This window comes from Lissotriton helveticus, chromosome 1_2 (genome assembly GCF_964261635.1).
Source record: "Lissotriton helveticus chromosome 1_2, aLisHel1.1, whole genome shotgun sequence".
Taxonomy (NCBI): domain Eukaryota; kingdom Metazoa; phylum Chordata; class Amphibia; order Caudata; family Salamandridae; genus Lissotriton; species Lissotriton helveticus.
The window spans coordinates 93,465,347-93,485,033 of record NC_136058.1 but is presented as its reverse complement, the minus strand read 5'-3'; positions in this window follow the sequence as shown (position 1 = coordinate 93,485,033).

The window sequence follows — 19,687 nt, the reverse complement described above, 5'->3', positions numbered from 1 at the left end:
CCCCCGTCCTGACCTTGTAGAATCTTGGTATTGAGACAAGACAGGCTGTGGAGGAGCGGAGGAGCGGAGGGCTCTGGTTGGGATGTACCACGTGAACATGGATCGCAGGGGTTTGGGCCCAACTCCGTGTAATGCCTTAAAGACAAGACAGAGTGATTTAAAAGCCACTCGCTGCCTCATAGGAACCCAGTGCAGCTCGGCCACAGCCGCAGTGGCCGAGGATCTCCTTGACCAGCCAAGGGCTAGTTTGGCAGCGGCAGATTGAGCTCTTTGGAGTCGGTCAAGCAATACAACTGGAGCCTCTAACAGCATCGCGTTGCAATAGTCAAGGCGACTAAGAATAGTACACCTGACTATTAGCGCCCGGGCTTGTAAGGGGAGAAGTGGCATGATCTTGCGTAGGGAGCGCAAGAGGGCCGAGCAAGTGGACACTGTTTTCGCAACCTGAGTTTCCATGCTAAGTGGGTGGAGTGGGCATTCATTTGTTTTTTTATTTAACTGCAAACTTAGTTTTCATTAACTGATTATTTGGGTAATAGGGACCATAGCTGTGTATTGTATTAACTTTGGAATACTATTTTTTAGTGTTCAGAGATGGATGTATTTTATGTGAGGATTCGGGGGTGTTTTTGTAGGGTTTTGGTATTTCTTTTTTTAAAAGTACCTTTAGCTTGCAGGGAAGGGTGTTGTGGGTATGGCGGCGACATGCAGGTAGTATATTCAGTTTGGGTATTTTTTTAGGGTTCAGTGGTTATTATATTTTTTTGGGGGAGGGGGCACATATTTATTGAAACTGTTGATTTAGTTTTCAGGGATGGGTTATTGCTGCTGTGGGGCCTTGGGTGGGGAGTATTCATTTTGGGGCTCTTTTGGTTTATTTATTTGATACTTTATGGGTATTTATTTTATTATCATGCAAAATGATATTGTGCTTAGGAATTTTTATTTTTTATAAATGTGAGAGTAGTTTATAATTTGTATCTAAACATTTAAAACACAAATAACCTTAATTTAATTAATTTATAATAATCAATGACACGCAACACATTCTTTTAAAACAAAATTATATATCATTTAAAAAACGTCTATTTGGTGAAATCTATTATAAATAACATGTTTTTAAATGTTTTAACTAACAGTAAAAAAAAAAGATGTTTAATGTATTTAAAAGCATTTATCAACTTTATTTTTCTTCCGCCCGCCCCCCACACAGATTAACATTGAAACCAATGAAGGGAATTGTCCAATGGAGCTTCATGATTTAGGACAAAGAGTTCAGTTGCTGCAGTTAGGAAAGACACCTATTTTTCAACTTTTACTTGTTGCCTCAGGAAACCTTATTGTACAGTAAGGGTATGAAAGGTTAGTTTAGGTGAAAAATGTGGAGTCTGTTATTGTATTTCAGTGTTTTGTACCAGTTTTATGGAGCATTTTTTCTACTTATACTACATTAGGGGCCTCTTTATGTTGTCGGACGGAAACATTCGGCCCACCACCGTCGCGGATTCACGAATCAACCGACTCGTGACAGCGTTTCCACCCGACCGAATACGCTGCAACGAACACTGTTCGGTTAGTGTCCCATTGTTCCCTAAGGGAGCCAGAGTTCTGCCCAACTACACAGGCTCTTATGGGGAAATGGGAAGAGTGTGTAAAACCCTGCACCCTGTCACAGGCAGCCCATTGTTCCTGCTACACAGTGCAGAGTTTTACAGGTGGGTCCCTTAGGTACCCCCTTGGCCCATAACCGGAGGCCTCAGGATGAAGAAGGCCCTGCTAGGGGCCCCCAAAGTAACTTTCTGACAGCCTTTTTGTGTCGGAGAGGCCGACTCGGAAAGGCAGTTGGAAATCAACATCGTAATTGGTCAGTCAGAAACACTGTTCATAGAGGTGCATGAGGTGGTTCCAACTGAAACGAATACACCAAGAGCTAGTCAGAACCGATTCGGAATAACCTCACGGTTTAGTTTCCGACCGCGAACATTGTAATCGGTCGGGCAGATTGTGAACTCGGTCTAGGACATTTCGACTGTCAGGAGGAGGCTCCCCGCCCAACATTGTAATGAAGAGATGTTTTTTTTTAAGAGTATCATGCTCGGATTACATTTGAATGTGGAGGGGGAGAATTGTTTTCAATTCCAGGAGTAAGTGCTTTTGTTTTATGGATTACACACTTTCATTTTAATCATGGTCTCTAGTTGGGGTTTACCTCAAATTATTTTTGTAACATTGGTAACATTTCTTTCTATTTTTTATGGTTTACTCTTTGGACTGTCGATTATTCATTTGGAATACTGCCTAATGGAGGCGGAAGCAAATTAAAAACAAAGTCCCACCTAAAAGAAAAGACATTTTTAGGTAAAAATCGTTTTTGATTTTTTTACATTAATATAATTTTGCTTTAATATATCTTCACATTTTTGATATATGAATTCAAAGTTTAATTAGATTAGTTGAAGAATCTAGCTAACTTTCTAATTTTGCATTATGAAAAGACAGTTGAGTAAGGGAGCTTTTAGTATTGTGTTAGTAACGTAAGATGTATGCAATATTTTCCAAGGAGGCCACACCACTAAACGTTCTGAATTAATATATTTTGTAAAGGAGACATTCATTCATTTCTTTACTTTTTTTTGACTACTTTAGGATGTAGATTTCTTGAACAAAAATGAGCTTCTCTCATTTCCTGAATTCTTTTTTGAAAATTTCCAGGAAATGGTAGAATGTAGGGTGTGCCATTCTTATGGATGAAGAAAACGAATTATGCCAAAACTCAATGACGTTATCAGTTTTCACACCTATTGTAAGCATGCCAAGTAGTAGTTCAACTATTCAGTGTTAAATCATGGAAGCTGAAAAACTGCTGTGAAGTAATAATCTACTTGCTCAGGACATACACACATTAATGCTTATAGTTTTCTAATTTCAAAATGTAACATACTATCTGTCATGCATTCTCCACAGACAGATGTTTTTTAAACTTTTGTCTATATAGCACGTGAAAAGTTTTTTAAAAAACCTGGATGTGTGTGTTAGATACTCAATCATATATTAGTGACATGGAAGTGTTGTGTGTACTGTGTAAATTGGGCTAAAGGAATGGGAAGTAATTTAAATGTGTGCCAACTGTCATCCAAATTTCACTTTTTCCAAGTGTTAGTAGGTAATGGGCAGTAACAAAAATAAGCGGGCATTTTTGAGGGTCATTGTTATTATAACAGATAAAGTTGTTGACAGCTGTTCAGGTATAGTTATTTCAAAAAACGTTTTTTGTTGTGAAGGGGTCTTTTCTCACTTTGGCCTCGTTCACATTTACCACTTTTTCAGAGCAGATGGTAAATTAGGGGTGGGTGGAGTTTGCGTAGTTGTACTCTGCAGAATTCCGCAGAGTCACCAAAAAACCCAGCAAAATTCCATGGAGTTCTGTGCACGGCAGAATTCTGGTCCGTCGTGCTGATAAATGTGCAACTAGCTCCAGTCAGTTCACCCAGTAACTAAACTGGTTCCATCTATCCCCCAGAGGCACACACAGGGGCAGTGCCGCGGATGTCAAAGAGCAGGGCTGGTATGGTAGTAAGGGGCAGAGAATGGTAATCAGCACATTAGTACAGTTGTGAGTAGCAGGTGTGCAGTGGACAAGGGCAGAACAGTATCAGAGCAAGAGTAGAACAGTCAGTCAGTAAGCAAGAAAACGCAACAGCGGTATAGCTCTCTGCTACAGACAGAGCCTGTGTTGTAGACAGGCAGGGCACAGACAGTGATGGTTCAACTTTAACCCCTTCACTGTGGCGGCTATTCCGCCGCAGTGCTAAGGGGGCGGGCGGCCGCATGCTGGTGACGGAACCGCTCCGTCACCAGCCGCGGTTGCGCTGTGCTCATGACGGAGCGGTTCCGTCACGGCCTCGCCCGCTCAATGGAACGCTCAGCGCAGGCGCGGAATCGGCGCCGCGCAGGTGCTCCAAGCGGGCTGTGACAGAACCGCTCCGTCATCAGCACAGCGTGACCGCAGCTGATGACGGAGTGGTTCCGTCACCAGCAGGGGAGGGGTTAAGAAGTGCAGGAATCAGTGGAAGGCTGCACATGTGCTGTAGTAAGTTGCACAGCGCTCCACCAACCTTCTGCTGCCGCCGGGCCTTGTCGTTGGTATTGAAGGCATGCACAATGCAGTGGATGACCAAGAGTAGAGCTGCAGGCCGCGTGGTGGTCGCTCTCCTTGCGCTGCCACTGCTGCAACCGCTCCTCACGCCTCTCACTGCGTCCAACTGTGGGAGCCCGACACTCCTCACACTGCTAATGCTCCTGCTCCTCATGGAGCTCACAGCGCGCGGAGCTGGGGCTGCAGCATCGAGTCCGACGGTGGGTGCCTGCCTTCCCGCTTCATGTCGTCCTCGCTGGAGAAAGGAAGGGTCCGACATGGTGCAGAGTCGACATTGCTGCCCGAGGGGCAAGAAGCGTGGACACTTGCAGCTCCACAGGGGAACTGGAAGCTACGCAGCTGGGGTGTCCCTGCCGGCCAGGCCAAGACTTCCAATTCCCTAGTAGGTGTGACTATAAATGAATTCTCCAGATACGGCTCGCAGCCTCCCATAGACCATGGCCCACAAGTATATGCCACTCATTCCCTCAGGAGGATAGGTCACGCCCCACGGCCACCTCTTTCCAGCCCAAGTCAGTAACAAAGCAAAGGCTAGGCCACGCCCACTGGGTCATTTGCATCTCCTCTACAATGGGGCCAATCGGAGCACTGGACTCCCTGCCTCGAGTGACTACACAGAATCGAAACCTGTGGCGGACCTGTAGAGTCCAGTTTAAACAACACGTAGTGCATTTCTACTTTTCGGAATTACTGGAGAAGAAAACTCGTCCAACTTTTTCAGAATTAAAACCACGCAGCACGGGGGCGTGGCTTGGACGGCAATGCGGACGGACGTCTAGCTCCGATGCCTCCAGAGCCCCGAGGTTTTTAACCGCGACTACAGACAGTCAAACAAGTTCATCCCAGGACAAAAACACAGAAAAGGAAGTTGGAACATCGTGGGAAGGAAATGAGCCTAGCGATATCCCGGATAAACGGCCAACGGCGCAACATCGGCAACTTTACCCTCCCGAAACGAAGAAATTAGAAGCCCAAACAAGATGGCGGACGGCAAGCGCGAGTGAAGGAACTACGAGGTGAGCGCTGACCCAGCGGAAAAGAGCCCCAAACATCCCCTCCAAACCTCCAGTAAAGCCCACAAGGGCCAGCGACCTATACGCAACCTTAGCCAGAGCGCACGAACCAGCTCCTGCAACCGCCCGACTATACCAGGCTACCGAAGCCAAAACGAAAGTGAAACTTAACGTAAGGTGCGGCCATTTTAGAGCCAAACAACAAGGGGTGGAAGAGGGCTGGAAGCGGAAAGTGGGGAACGCCGAGCGAAGCAGGGCAACCCTGCCACAGGGCACCAACTCCCAAGCAGCGCTCACGGTCCACATGCAACAGACGGAGTTTGCACGAGCGGCGCGTCGCAGCCGAAGGCAGGGAACCTAGCCACCAAGTTATGAACGAAAACGAAACTCGGCGCTGGGCGCCGCCATCTTAGGGAGCACCACATAAGGCGGATCCAAAGCGCACACATAACAAGGAAGCGCCGAGCGCGGAGCGCCTGCAACCCCAGCACCTCGCCAGCCCCAGGCAAAAGCACTGGGAGCGGCGGCCATACGCAGGCCGGCGGACCCCACACGTACGTGGCCCCGAAGCCGTCTACTCACACCGAAAGACCGGAGCGAGGAGCAGAACGACTAAGCACAAAGCGCCACCAGCGAGGGACAACACAATAAGGAGGGAAAAGAAAGGCCACCCCACAATCACAAGACAAGCGCAAGTACTAAACCAAGGACCGCCCAGGCGGGGGATCAGCAGACGCACCGACGACCCGCGCTAAAGGGAAACGAAGGGTAAAACAAAACACACTGGTAGCAAAACAAGTAAGGCCCAATAACCACCACCAAGGGAAAAGGGGGCACTACAATAAAAGCGCTGGCAGGAGCAAAAGCGAAAACGAGGACAAGGAACATCAGAGAACCTAGCAGGTACAGAACGCACCACACAGTCCCCGCACAAAAGACTGAACCAGCCAAGGCCCTAGCATCAATCCAAAAAGAAGGCAGACTAGGAAGCCTCCAATCCAGAAGAGGTATCTGCAAGATGGCGGGCAACGACGGTAAATCCACTAATGATTTAAAAAAGCACAGGAAAGAGTCGCCGGAATCACCGCTAAAGCAAACAAAACAAAATAACTACCCTGGACACGATCCTAAAAAGGGTCAACGAAGGCAACGCAGTGGCCAAACAAACAAAAATAACAATAGATAACTTGCAGCTGGAGCTAACAGTAATAAGAGCGGACCTACACAGCACCAACACCAGAATAGAAGCAGCAGAAAGGCGCATAAGCGATATTGAGGATGTAACCATCAAGAACAACAAAGCCCTAACAGAAAACTCCAAGACCACAAGAGCCCTACAAAAACAGCTGGCCGAACAGGACGATCGGGCAAGAAGGGGGAACATCCGTATCCTGGGGATCCCAGAGGGCGCAGAGGACAAAGCTGGGACTTGCACAGCCATGCTAGAGGAAATGCTGCCACAGCTGACTGGCCTGAGATTTGACAGGCAGTTTGAAATTGACAAGGCCTATCGAGTGCCAGCCGCAAAACCACTAGAAGGCAAAGGACCAAGACCGATCATCTGCAGCCCGCTCAGATCAAACCACACAGAAGCCATCTTCACCTTCGCCCGGAAAAACCAGAATCTGAAGTGGGAGGGCAACAAAATAATCCTCACACAGGACTTCTCGAAACCAACGGTGGAAACCAGAAAAAGGTTTCTATCGCTAAGAGACGCTCTATGCAGGAAGAACTTCACCTTCAGCTTTGCAGGACCTGCACGCTTCAAAATCACAGACAACTGGAAGACACTGTTTTTCGATGACCCGGAAGAACTAAGGAGATACTTGCAAGGACCACCAGCAGAAGACATCGAAACCAAGAGCCCAGGAGCAGCAAAAAGAAGCGCATCACCGGACAACGCAGAGAAGTCAGACTAAAACTGTATACACGCTTACTACGATTCAAGCCTCCAAACAACATAGCTACCTCATTGACTATCTACCTCAACTTTTTATCGTTTACAGCCACCTTCCTTAAGACACACTAATCTATACACAGGTGGCCTCTATCACAACAACCTACCTCGGATACACCAAGAAGCCCGTAATAATGAACAACGACCAACGAGTGGAAGTAAACCAACCACGGAAAGCTGCCATAAAACCAACCATATCCTTTATGTCTAAGATTAGGTTTATACCCGCCATCAATAACGAGGCATTCTGGGACACAAAACGGGAAGAACTTAACACTAAGCCTCGGGGACTCCTTTGGAGCAAGGGAACTTTGCTGTCGCACACCCACTCAGCAAGAGACGGGGGAGGAGGGAGAGGAGGGAGGGGGGCAGGGGAGTCGGGAAGGGGGGGCGGGTGCAGACATATGGGGAGCTCTATATCTTCAACTCTTTTTCTTTCCTTTCTTCATTTCCTGAACACTACCCTCCGCTAAGGGGAGAACACACGCAGCTACAGCAACAAGCACAGACGGCCAACAACTCAACAGAGGAGATGACACTGTGACAAACGGAGCTCGGTACAAGAGTCAGACCCAAAACACCACCAAGAAAGCACCAAGCAGAAGGCGAACTCCACAACACATAGAATGACACACAACCGGCAAAGCCATCTCTCAGCCAATATCAAAGTAGTTTCTTTCAACGTTAAGGGTCTCAACCATCCGGTAAAAAGAAGGAAGGTCCTTGAGTACCTTGCCACACTAAAAAGCGATGTGTATGTCCTCCAAGAGGCAAAACTCTCTGCGGATGACATAGGCCGGCTCAAAGCAAACTGGATAGGGAAGGTAATAGGCCCACCAGCACGCAACAAAAAAAAGTGGGGTCATTACTCTAATTAACAAGAGGGCAAAGCTAGCAATAAAAGACTCATACGCAGACGAGGACGGGAGAGTCCTGATAACTAGCCTATCCAGGGGAGAGGAAACAATACACGTAGCCAACATCTATGGGCCTAACACGGAAGACAAACACTTCTGGGAGAGGGTAGAAGACCAACTGAGCACACTGCCGCAAGAGGACCTCCTAGTAGTGGCGGGCGACCTAAACCAGGTCCTTGACCAAGCCACAGACAGACTCCCACTAAGACATAGCCACAGCTCACAAAGGGGTAATACTCTGAAAAACATGTGCGCCAGGCTCAAACTCAAAGACCCCTGGAGACTACAGAATCCAGACGGCAGAGACTACATTTTCTACTCGTACCCTCATAACTCCTACAGTAGGATTGACTACATTCTAATCTCAGAGTCACACACCCACCTCGTAGACCAAACGGAAATAGCCCTGAGGTCCATCTCAGACCACACACATCAGCCTGACTTTCAGGCAGACATAACGAAAGATTAACGCGCAGATGGAGGTTTGACGATGAACTCCTCAAAAACATATCCGTAACGGCAGAAAAAGAAGAAGCCATAAGAGAGTACCTCGAGCTCAATGACAACCCAGAAACAGATAGAAGCCCCCTTTGGGACGCCCTAAAATCAACGATCAGGGGTAAAATACTCTCCATCAAAGGGCGGATAAATAGAGAGAGGAACAGTAAGATCTCAAACCTAGAAAAGGAGATCAAAGGCCTGGAGATGGGCCACATAGCTAATCTAAGAGACAGGAACACCCTCACAACTCTGACGAAAAAGAAATATGAGCTGAACAAAATTCTTAGAGAAAGAGCGGGAACATGGCTAAACAAATATAAAGCCATCAACCTATGCACCGCCAACAAAGCAGGGAAAGCACTTGCCTCATACCTTAAAAGCAAGCAAAGACAACACGCAGTAGCAGCAGTGACAGACGCCAAGGGCAAGTCACAGACCGCCAACAAAGAAATCCTCAAGGTGTTCAAAGACTTCTATGAGCAGCTCTACAAGGAAGACCAGACCCTAAGCAAAGACAGCGGAGCGGCTCTCCTAGATAAGATCACAATGCCCACACTCACAGACACACAGAGGGAGACACTTGAATCAGATATCACAGGCGATGAAATAGAAAAGGCAATAGCGAGCCTCAAAGACAACAAAGTCCCAGGCCCAGATGGGTACACAGCGAGATTCTATAAGCAATTCCTACCGTTAATCAGACCCACAATGACAGAAGTCTTCTCAAACTGCATCCAAAAAGGACGTATGACACCCACAATGGCAGAAGCCAACATTATAGTAATCCCAAAAGAAGGGAAGGACACACAATATCCCAAGAACTACAGGCCCATTTCCTTGATAAATGTAGACTGCAAAATCTATGCGAAAATACTAGCGACCAGACTCAACACATTCCTACCCAAACTCGTACACTGCTCGCAGGTAGGCTACCTAAAAAATAGGATGACCCACGACAACACCAGACTGCTCTGCCACCTAATTAATCATGCATCCAGAAGCAGTAACGCGGCAGTCATGATCGCCTTGGACGCGGAAAAGGCATTCGACAGAGTATCCTGGCCATTCCTGGACCGCTGTATGCAAAAATTCGGTCTGGGACCTAACTATAGGAAGATGGTGCTAACACTCTACAGAGGGCCAAAGGCACGCGTAGTAGTCAATGGTGGCACATCAGATCCTTTCACTTTGGAACGAGGCACCAGACAAGGCTGCCCGCTATCAACGGCCCTCTTCCTACTTGCCCTTGAACCACTCCTAACTATGATAAGAGCCAACATAGACATCACAGAAATCCCGATAGGGGGGGACACGGTCAAGCTGGCAGCATATGCGGATGACATCCTAATCACAACCGAGAACCCAGACCAGTCAATAACCGCACTTATGGCCACCATAGAGCTGTACGCGCGCGCATCAGGATACAAAATCAACAAAGATAAATCAGAGTGCAAACCCCTAAACGTGCACACAACCAGAGTGGTGCTGGGGAACTCGGGGCTAGCCTGGCAGAAAAAATCCCTAAAGTACCTAGGCCTGCTATTTGGAAGAGACCTCAAGACCACACTCGATCAGAACGAATTGACGCTACTAAACAAACTGAAAGGAAAAATAGAGGCTTGGTCACCCAAATTCATGACATGGTGGGGCAGAGTAGAGACAGTCAAAATGATGCTGACTCCTATGGTGAACTACATGCTCAATATGCTCCCACTGACCAACACAGATGAATTCCACAAGCAACTAGATAAACTAATAAACAAGTTCTTATGGAAAGACAAAAAGCCCTGAATTAGCCTACAAAAACTCAGGCTGGGCAAAAGCCTGGGAGGTCTAAACATAACAAACTTTAAAACCTTCCAAACTGCCTGTATAGCTAAACAAGGACTGTACTGGCTAACCCCCGAACAAGAATACACCCCAGCATGGCTCTCACTAGAGAAGAGACTATTGAAAGGGCTTGAACCCATCGCCCTCCTCACGGCGACCAAACATCCCGAGATCGCCAATAACCCCATACTCAAGAACACCAGGTCCCCCCTCCTCAAATTAGATAAGAGAATGGACACAGGCATTAGGAATACTGAGTGGGAGTCTATATGGTTCAACCCCAAGATTAAATACCGGGGGAGAACGCTAGACATGCACTCCTGGTACAAGCACAGCATCTCCACTGCTAATCAACTGTATATCCTAGGGAAAACACACCACCTTTGACTCACTTAAGAACAAATACAAGCTAGAAGATATCGAGCTACATAACTTCCTTAAGATAAAAGTGGCGATCACAAAGGCAGACCTCAACTAGCAGGCCCCCTCAATCCTACAATATGCCACTAATCTAAACAAAACAGGACACCAAACGTCACACCTCTACAAACTACTGAGCCCAGCAACATCCAAACTAAACAACAAGGCCATAGCATACTGGGAATCACTCCTAGACAGGAAACTTAGCGAGAGAGAAAAGGCGAACTTCTGGACGTCAACCTCAAACAAGAAAGTCACCACCACCCTAGCCCAAACCAAATTCTGGCTCATACACAAGGCATACTGGACCCCCGCCCGCCTGGCGTCCAACAGCGTCTGTGAAAACGACGCATGCTGCAACTGCAACAGGCAGAAAGGCGACCTGGCCCACCTTATTTTCCACTGCCACCAAGTTAAAAGATTCTGGCACAAAATAAGCGAATTCATGAACAGCGTGTTGGGCTTCCCCCTACAACTAGAATTCCACAGCTTAGCCACAGCCTTCATGGCCCCACAAATCCAATCCAGAGAAGACAGAGACCTGACAGACCTCCTACTCACAGCGGCGGTCAAGACGGTCCTGAACAACTGGAAAGACACAGGGAAGGCGTCCTTTAAGACCTGGTTTAATTGGGTCACCTTCCTACGAGGAGCAGACACCATAACCTCCAACCATACTCCCAAAACCCACACTAAGTGCGAAATGTGGCTCTCCCTGGATAACTATCTTTCCTCACACAAGCCACCGTAGACAACTAGCCGCTTAGTCACTCCATAACCTCCCGAGTGCACTGTGCTCCTATCAACATCACAGCCATACATCTCTCCTCCTCTACTCTCTTTCTTTCCTTTCTCGCTGCCGGGGGAGACGGTCAGGGGCCCAAGACCAGAACAATCACCGACCATACGAACAATATGTAGCCCAGAAAGTCGATGCGACCTCTCGCTATGTCTCTACCCCCCTCCCCCCCGGGGCGCTCTTTTTGTGACTGTACCCCCTGTATACTGCACCTTATATATACAAAACTTTTCTTTTCAATACAAAATTACTGGAAAAAAAAAACACGCAGCACATGACTACTTGAAGCTAACCAACAAAAATCTAAATTAGGGAGTGAAGAGGTGGTGCTGATCAGCACCAAGGTGGACGCACCCTCCTCCAGTAAATGGTTCAGATAATCATAAAGGTCCAACCTCACGTAGTTAACTGTGAGTCCAGATATTGTTGGCATACACAGTGTTTTTTTTTCTTCAAACACCCCTGACCCTACCTACACTCACTCCAACTCACATAGCACTCACAATTATTTAAGGTGCTCCAGCGTAGTCGCTAGTCGTAGCACGCCCCGTCCCGCAGCGGAACGGGAAGACCCCGATGATGAAGCATGACACCAAGGGCCCTTTTGGTGTGTGAGGGGTATTTTAACAAACACTGTGTATGCCAACAATATCTGGACTCACAGTTAACTACTTGAGGTTGGACCTTTATGATTATCTGAACTTGAAGTTAACTGCTGGGTTAGCCAGAAAACTCCGCTCTGCGGCGAGTGGTGAAGTTTTTACCATACTACGTACTCCAAGCGCAGCGCAAAGTGATCAAAACACTGGCAGCAGAGTGGAGTTTACTGCGGACCCTTATGGTAAATCTGAACCTGCAGGAAAGAAACCACTCATTCTGGGTCCTGCAGGTTATTCCCCATTCTGGAGACTTAAACCATGTAATGAATTTGGGTGAGGAGATACTGGTTCGAATCAGTAAATCCAGATCTGGTTTCACCCCACCTAAAAACCAGCCAGCTCATACGGAGTACAAAGAGGGATCACATTTTTCCACCCTCACCTTGGATAGGGCTTGGGAAGGTGTTGCATTTTTCCACATTAATAATACAAGTTGTTAATTTTTCTTGTGTTTTCCTTTTTTGGAGTGAAGAAATTGCATCCAGTCCTTCACTGCATAGCCTTATGGCTCATGGGTCCAACAGAAATGGCCTCATTAGGATTAGTGTCATTTCTACTGGCTTTGACTCTTTCTTTTGTCTAGTTGTTACATTACACGGATGAGGTAGTCTAATTTGTCAAAAAAACACTTCAAAAAGAACATTTTACTTTTTCAGTTTTTTTGGTTTAACCAGATTGCCTTAAAGTGCATTTGCAATATCTATATGCGACTTACAGATAAAGGTTTTTTCACCACACCATGCTTCCCCCCCACATTTTATCTTAATTGCTATACTGCGATTACCAATGTTTTCGCGTGCACAACTAGGCACTTCACCTTGCTGCATTTTGACATGCATTAGCCATGCCCAATCCATCCGATCTTTCCTTCCACCACCTGGAAGGCTGTGTTGACTCTTTTCCCTTGCCCATTATCAAAATCACTGGACCACCTAGCCATTTCCCCCATTATACATAGTTTAACCTGAAAGGTGCTTTATCGCCTTTGTGTAGCTTGTCAGCATCCAGTGCCATCTAGATGACCTTTATACTGTGGTAACTCTGGGGCATATTATCAAGGGGCTTTATCTCCGCTTTTTTGGCTTTAAAAGCCAAGAAAGCGGAGATAAAATTATCTCCCTATTACCAAGCTGTCGCTAACACCAGTTAGCGACAGCTAATAGGAGATAGTGACCATCTTGGGCCCCACTGTGCATGTCAGTGATATTTATCACTAATGACATGCAAAGTGGGCGTGCCAAGATGTTAGCGACTGAAAACAGTCGCTAACATCGCTATCTCCTATTACCAACTTTTGGAGATATTCGCGCTAAGCGCGAATATCTCCAAAAGCTAACACTTGCCCAGGAGCAGTTCTTAGCCATGTTATCCAATGGGAGGTGGATAACATGGCTAAGAGCATTTGCTCGATAATGCATGAATATCGCTGACTTTTTAGCGATATTCATGCATTGCGGCCGTTTTTTATCGCATTTGCGATAAACCTTGCTAATAGCAAGGTTTATCTGCGATAAAAATCGCCGATTTGCGGCGATAATTTTTGTCTCTAAATAAGTTAGAGACAAAAATTATCTCTATTGGTTGGTAATATGCCCCTGTATCCTTGGTCCTTGCATCAGTTCCTGTTGTCTCCAGCATCCATCTTAACTTTCGGCAATCCAGTCCCAGTGTCTTTCCCCCAGTTCTCCTTGAGGTGTCTGCTAGAGCTCATTGAACAGTGTATTATATTAATCGATATCAGCCTTCTCCAAATCTCCATTTTTCAATCATGGTGTGCACTGTTGGACAGTATGGAGGTTGACCTCTTCCCTCTCTGCCACCCTTTAGGCAGTACACAGCTGTTTGTATTTTGACACCTGATCTCCTCTATTAGGGGTAACAGAGGTGTTAAAGAGGTTTAGTAGCAGAATGAAAAGTTTGGGAAGACCAGTTTCAGAATTACCATTTAGTTTCAAAGTCTGCCCAGATAATTGACGTATGTTATTAATATAACCGCTGCATTGTTCCACACTGGGACTTCTGCATTTAGGCTTTGATGTATACTTAGCAATACATGACTGCCATCACACACTCCCGAATTATTGTTCAAGAAGATCTGATGTTGGTAACTCGTCTCTCAACCATAGAGTACCTCAGGTCAGGTCCCCAATCCACCCCTTTCTAATTTTAGCCATCAAGGGTTTGTAACACGTGTAGAGTATGTTGGGTCTATATGGTGTTTAGTATATGGTGCCAGTAGTTGTCCGAGATTGTGTAGCAAAATACTTAGTCGAAAGGCCACAACTACATGTTTCATTTAGACAATTTGAGTGGTGGTTTTTCTTTCCCCACACAAAATATTTGATGCCTTTACTAATCATGTTTAGTGTCCTCATGGGGGGAGGAGGGGGGGGGCGGGAGGGGGGGGGGGGCACTACAATTGTGATTTTGGTAAAGATCTACACTCTGCCACACAGCAATGTTTGTAACTTGAACTTTAGTTTTCATCATATATCAGCCTTCTATTATGCTCTAGCTATATGTTCCTCTATTGGTCAACATGCCCACCACGCTAGTCATTGGCAGTGCCTCACATTCTAACCAATAGATCTTTTTGCCCAGCACCTTCTGGAAATTAAAGATTGTGTTCATTATTTGCCGTACTGAAGTTTGATGCTCATCCATATGTCACTGAAGCGGTCTCTGAATCCTTAGTATACATTGCCAGACTAGCTATAATGGCGGGGGAGACCTGAGATGGAGTATGAAAGCAGATCCTTTAACCCTTGCATTATGTGCATCAGTTAAGTGTAAACAGACTGCCAAATGTACTTCTCTTCAAACATAACAACTCAAGCGGTGGCCCTGCCTGCAAGATGCACATGCTAATGAGACTTTGTTTTATAAACATGGTTATAGAGGCCTCATGAAAACCAGGACCAGGTTATGAGTTCAGTGCATTTTTGGTGCCACCGATGCATTTCGGTAGCATGGAGGGTTGAGGGAGGCCAGCCCCTTCTGTAAAAGATAAGACCGAGGTATCTAATGAAACCAGGTTCCTTCACAATCAAGGGGCTCTTTGGTAGTGGACATTCTTTGGGCTATCTGGTCTTTTTTGGTGTTATTCTTTTGTTGTAAAAGCTACATTCCCAGTGATTTGGTCTGTCTAAATCTTGATTGTCCGCGCTCGCCTGATGTTTTCCGTGCTCCCCTCCAGGTGAACGATGAAGTATCGTCTTGGTCTGTTACACCCGCCTAGTAGGGTTTGTTAGGTGGCTTTCTTGCAAGGACCTGCACAAAACGTCCTGAAGAAAGAAGCACAAGTCGTCTCACTCTAAATCTCAAAGTGAATCTGTGTCTCACTCCGAATCCTGCTCCAAAGTGATGCCAAGCAAGGATGTGGTCATCTAGGCTTGCAATATATCCAGCTTCATCCTCTTCTACAGAGTTGGATAACAGCAGCCTTTTTTATTGATAGCATTGCAGAATTAGGAAAGTGGCATAGCACAAACAATGTAAAACAAAGTTTCGACAAAGTTCATAGGTTGGGCATTTGAATTGTGAAAAGGTTTTCACTGTTCACGTAAGTACAGAAAAGAGAGGAAGGATACGTTTGAAGTGGATGCAGAAGGAGTTGGAACAAGGCATTTCAGCATGCACTTATACTAATAATAATTATTAATTGTTATTCATTTCAAAAGGGAATGATTGTTCCAGCGCCAAGTCGCCTTTCAGGCAAACTGTTGCGGTCCTTCACACTTTCACCCGCCATTTCCTGGTAAACAGCTACGTTTTAAAAGATTTCTGAACTGGCCAAATCTGGAGACTTTCGCAAAGACTTTGGTCGGTTGTTCCAAAAGTGGACTGATAATACCTTCGCACCTGGTTCCAAGTGCTCTTTAATATATAGGAGCTGGAAGAATCCTCAGGTAAGGGTGCAGCTCATCTATGTTTGTTCTCGATAATCAGATATGTTACAATGCAAAACCATCATGAATCGAACAAAGCATCTGCAGTGTGGTCTCAAGCACATGATACTCCGTTAGTAGTATCAGTCTCTAGTAATATGGAAGAAACTGCAGATCAATTTAATAGCTGCATGACCCAGGTAAATCAGTGAATGAGCTCTAACTGTTTAAAACTTAAAGGCAGACAAATAGAGGTTCTCCCAATACCTCGTTTTGGTCTACCAGATGGTGGCCATCTAGTCTGGAAGACCTTCCAGTCCCTGTGAAGAAGGTGAACAACCTAGGGTGTATCATTGATGATCATCTATCTCTTAAAAACAAGATCAGTACTCTTACCTCTACAATTTCTTTCATCTTAAAGATTATCAGAAAAATGTGTCCTTTCATACCTCCAGACACCCTAAAAAATGTTGGGACAGCATTAGTCCTGTCCATACTGGATAATTGAAATGCTTTATACATGAGCATTCAAACAAAGTACTTACAAAAGTTACAGCAACTCCAAAATGTGGCAGCCAGATTGCTACTGGTTATCCCTACATCTGAGCCAGTCTACCACGGTCTGATAACATTGCACTGGCCCCCAGTCGGAAAAAGGATTACATTTACATCTCAAAGCTTGGCATACAAGGCACTGTACAGTGGCGGCCCTCAATATCTGAGAAGTCATATGATTTAGTATGTGCCCTCTAGAAACCTAAGGTCTTCACACACAAAACTTCTACAGACCCCCACATTGAAGAAGGCTTGTTGTTGTAGTGGAAGAAGTTTCATTTTGGGGACAGTTAAGATATGGAACTCGCTTCCAGCTGATCTAAAGAACAGTCCGAAGCTTTTATCCTTCAGAAAAGCGCTAAAAACATGGCTCTTCGCCATCTAAAAATTCTCACTATATTTCTTCGGCAACCTTCTGATTCTCGCTGCCATTAGAGCCTGGACGCCCTCGGGCATTCGTGTGCTTTACAAATGTTCAAATCAAATCAAATCAAATCAGCCAATGCACTTCATTATGACTCTCAGGCCATCCTCCAATTAAGCAGTGGAGCACACGTGTGTTTGCAAATGCCCCTCAATCCGGACCTGCGACCCCCCTGCCATTTTAGTACTCTGAACCACACAAAGCTCTGTTGTGCACCTCTGCTCTGCTGCCCCCAGTATACCTTGCGATTGTCGTATGCGACCCACAAATAGCTCTGCCAGTGCAGGGCAGACCTGCAGTACACTGCACAGGTCTACCAATGCACCTCAGCCCATCTGCTACTTGTATGCTTCTCTTATCCTCTGCGTGCCTTCTGAGCTCCCTGAATACGGGACACCCAGAAATACCACACTTCATGCCACCCACACTCTCAGGCACATTGCATGCAGCAATGGAGAATATTGTGTGTGACTTGTAAATCATGCACACCTGAACCACATACAGGGGAAAAATTACAGTAATATAGCTAGCTTGATACTCTAAGGACTGAGTACCTAAGTGCATTGTTGTCCAAAGTAGGTCCACGAAGGCGAGATCCAAACAACATTTTCAAGAAAACCACAGACTTTCCAAATTGGTATTATTTAGAGCTATTGTATGTACATCGGTTAACTTGAAAGACTAGCATGGTTGAAACACTCCTAGACCTACATTTCTTAAATAGTTCATAAATGGCTGAGAAGTGATTGACCTGTTCAGTTTTGTTTCCGCTACGGTTCTGCGCTGGCTTCTCCGTTAGGGCGGTGGAGTGTAGCCCCACTACTGAGAGCCAGCAGATGCAAACATGAAAAATAAAATAAGAAAACTATTTTATTATCATTTTACTTTTTCATCACGGAGCAGAGTCTTGGGGCAAGGCCACCTTGACGACAGCAGCAAGCACGGAGGGGTGGTGGGCACTGCACGTTGGTGTGGCTGGCTGTCTTAGGACGGCCAAACCGACATGCACACTTAGATTTCTCCAACCTGAGCTGTGTTGCACAACTGGATGGAGAACAGCAGGTTCCCAGTGCCTGTGGGAGCGCAAAACCAGCCCGCTCAGACCTATCCTGTCACTTCTCTCATGCTGGGTAATAGTATTACCAGTATCTGGATTGGATTTGTGGAGTCTGAGAGCTTGTGCACAAGCAGCAGAGGAGTAAAAAAGCACTGAAGCGGACAGCAGCAGGTAAGTTATCTTTTTTGTTTGTTGCTGCCCCACCACTTTTCGCTGACAGCAGCCACTACTGCCAAGGTTGCCAGATGACACCACATCAGGCAGAGTCCAGTTCAAGATGTTCTTGTACAAACCAGAGCCCCTTTGAACTTTAATCCAGCAGGTTCAATTGAGATAAACAAGTATTACAACACTTCTATGTTGAAATGAATGGCAAAGCTAGAACAAGGTGTACCCAAAGACATGTGGTAATTTGACCTTTTCTACACCTACTTAGAAACTTGATGTGGGGCCGTGCCATTATGGATTCATTTTGGGATAAGCCAATGAGATGTATGTTACGAGGACTGTACACATCATGGTCATATTAAAAACTGCACACAAAACAATGTAGAAGTATTACTGAATATCTTCCTCTCTCCCAGAACTAGAACTCCCTATGTCGCCTATTTAATTTCCATACAAGTCCACTGTAAATCGTGCCGTATGTGCACCTATGGTATAGAAAATGAAATACCATTTGGGGGCTGCAGTGTGTACTTACACCACCCACATCTATGATGAAAGTATGTTTCTGCTAAGAGCACCACTGCGCTCTGGTAAGGCTGCAGTTTAAATGCACTACAGCAAATAAAATGCCTTTGCCATGTTGGAACACCCTAATTTTATATGTTCTTAAGTCACTCACTAAAATGGGCCTTGTAAGATTAATATATGAAAATAGGGCACAATACATATTGGGGATAGTGTGCCCTTGCAGCGAATAACAAGTTACTTACCTTTGGTAATACTTTTTTTCTGGTACAGACTATATCTAGCTGCATATTCGTCACCTTATGAATATTCCCCAGGCATCAAACTGGATCTGGCAACTTTTTATCAGTACCTCAGTTGATAAAGATCAATTTACAATGGTCAGGCGATTTCAGTAGTTGTTTCCTAAGTTGAATTTGCCCGGCGTAAAACGCCTCTAATACCATACGAAATTACTCGATAAAGAGGCAGGCGCTGGAGACTGGAAGACAGGAAACAAGTTTTATTCCGACGGAGTGGAACACATCAGATCGGACAACAAGGTATCGTCTCGAGGTGCTCTCTCAACTTCTCTGAGAGCTGGTCTTTTATACACTGGTTTTAGACATGTGAACGTCCTTTATTACAACAGGGACATTGTAGAGCATGAGAATGACATCAGAACGATATCCCTGTCACCCCCCAGTTCCGGCCCATTCCAACACATGACAACAGTAGAGACCCTTTCCCCTCATATGATTGGGAGGGGCTATCACGCAGCTGAGTGTTCTGCCGATCTCTCTGGAATGTGTGCGCCTGATCGAATCTCTGGGGGTGGAG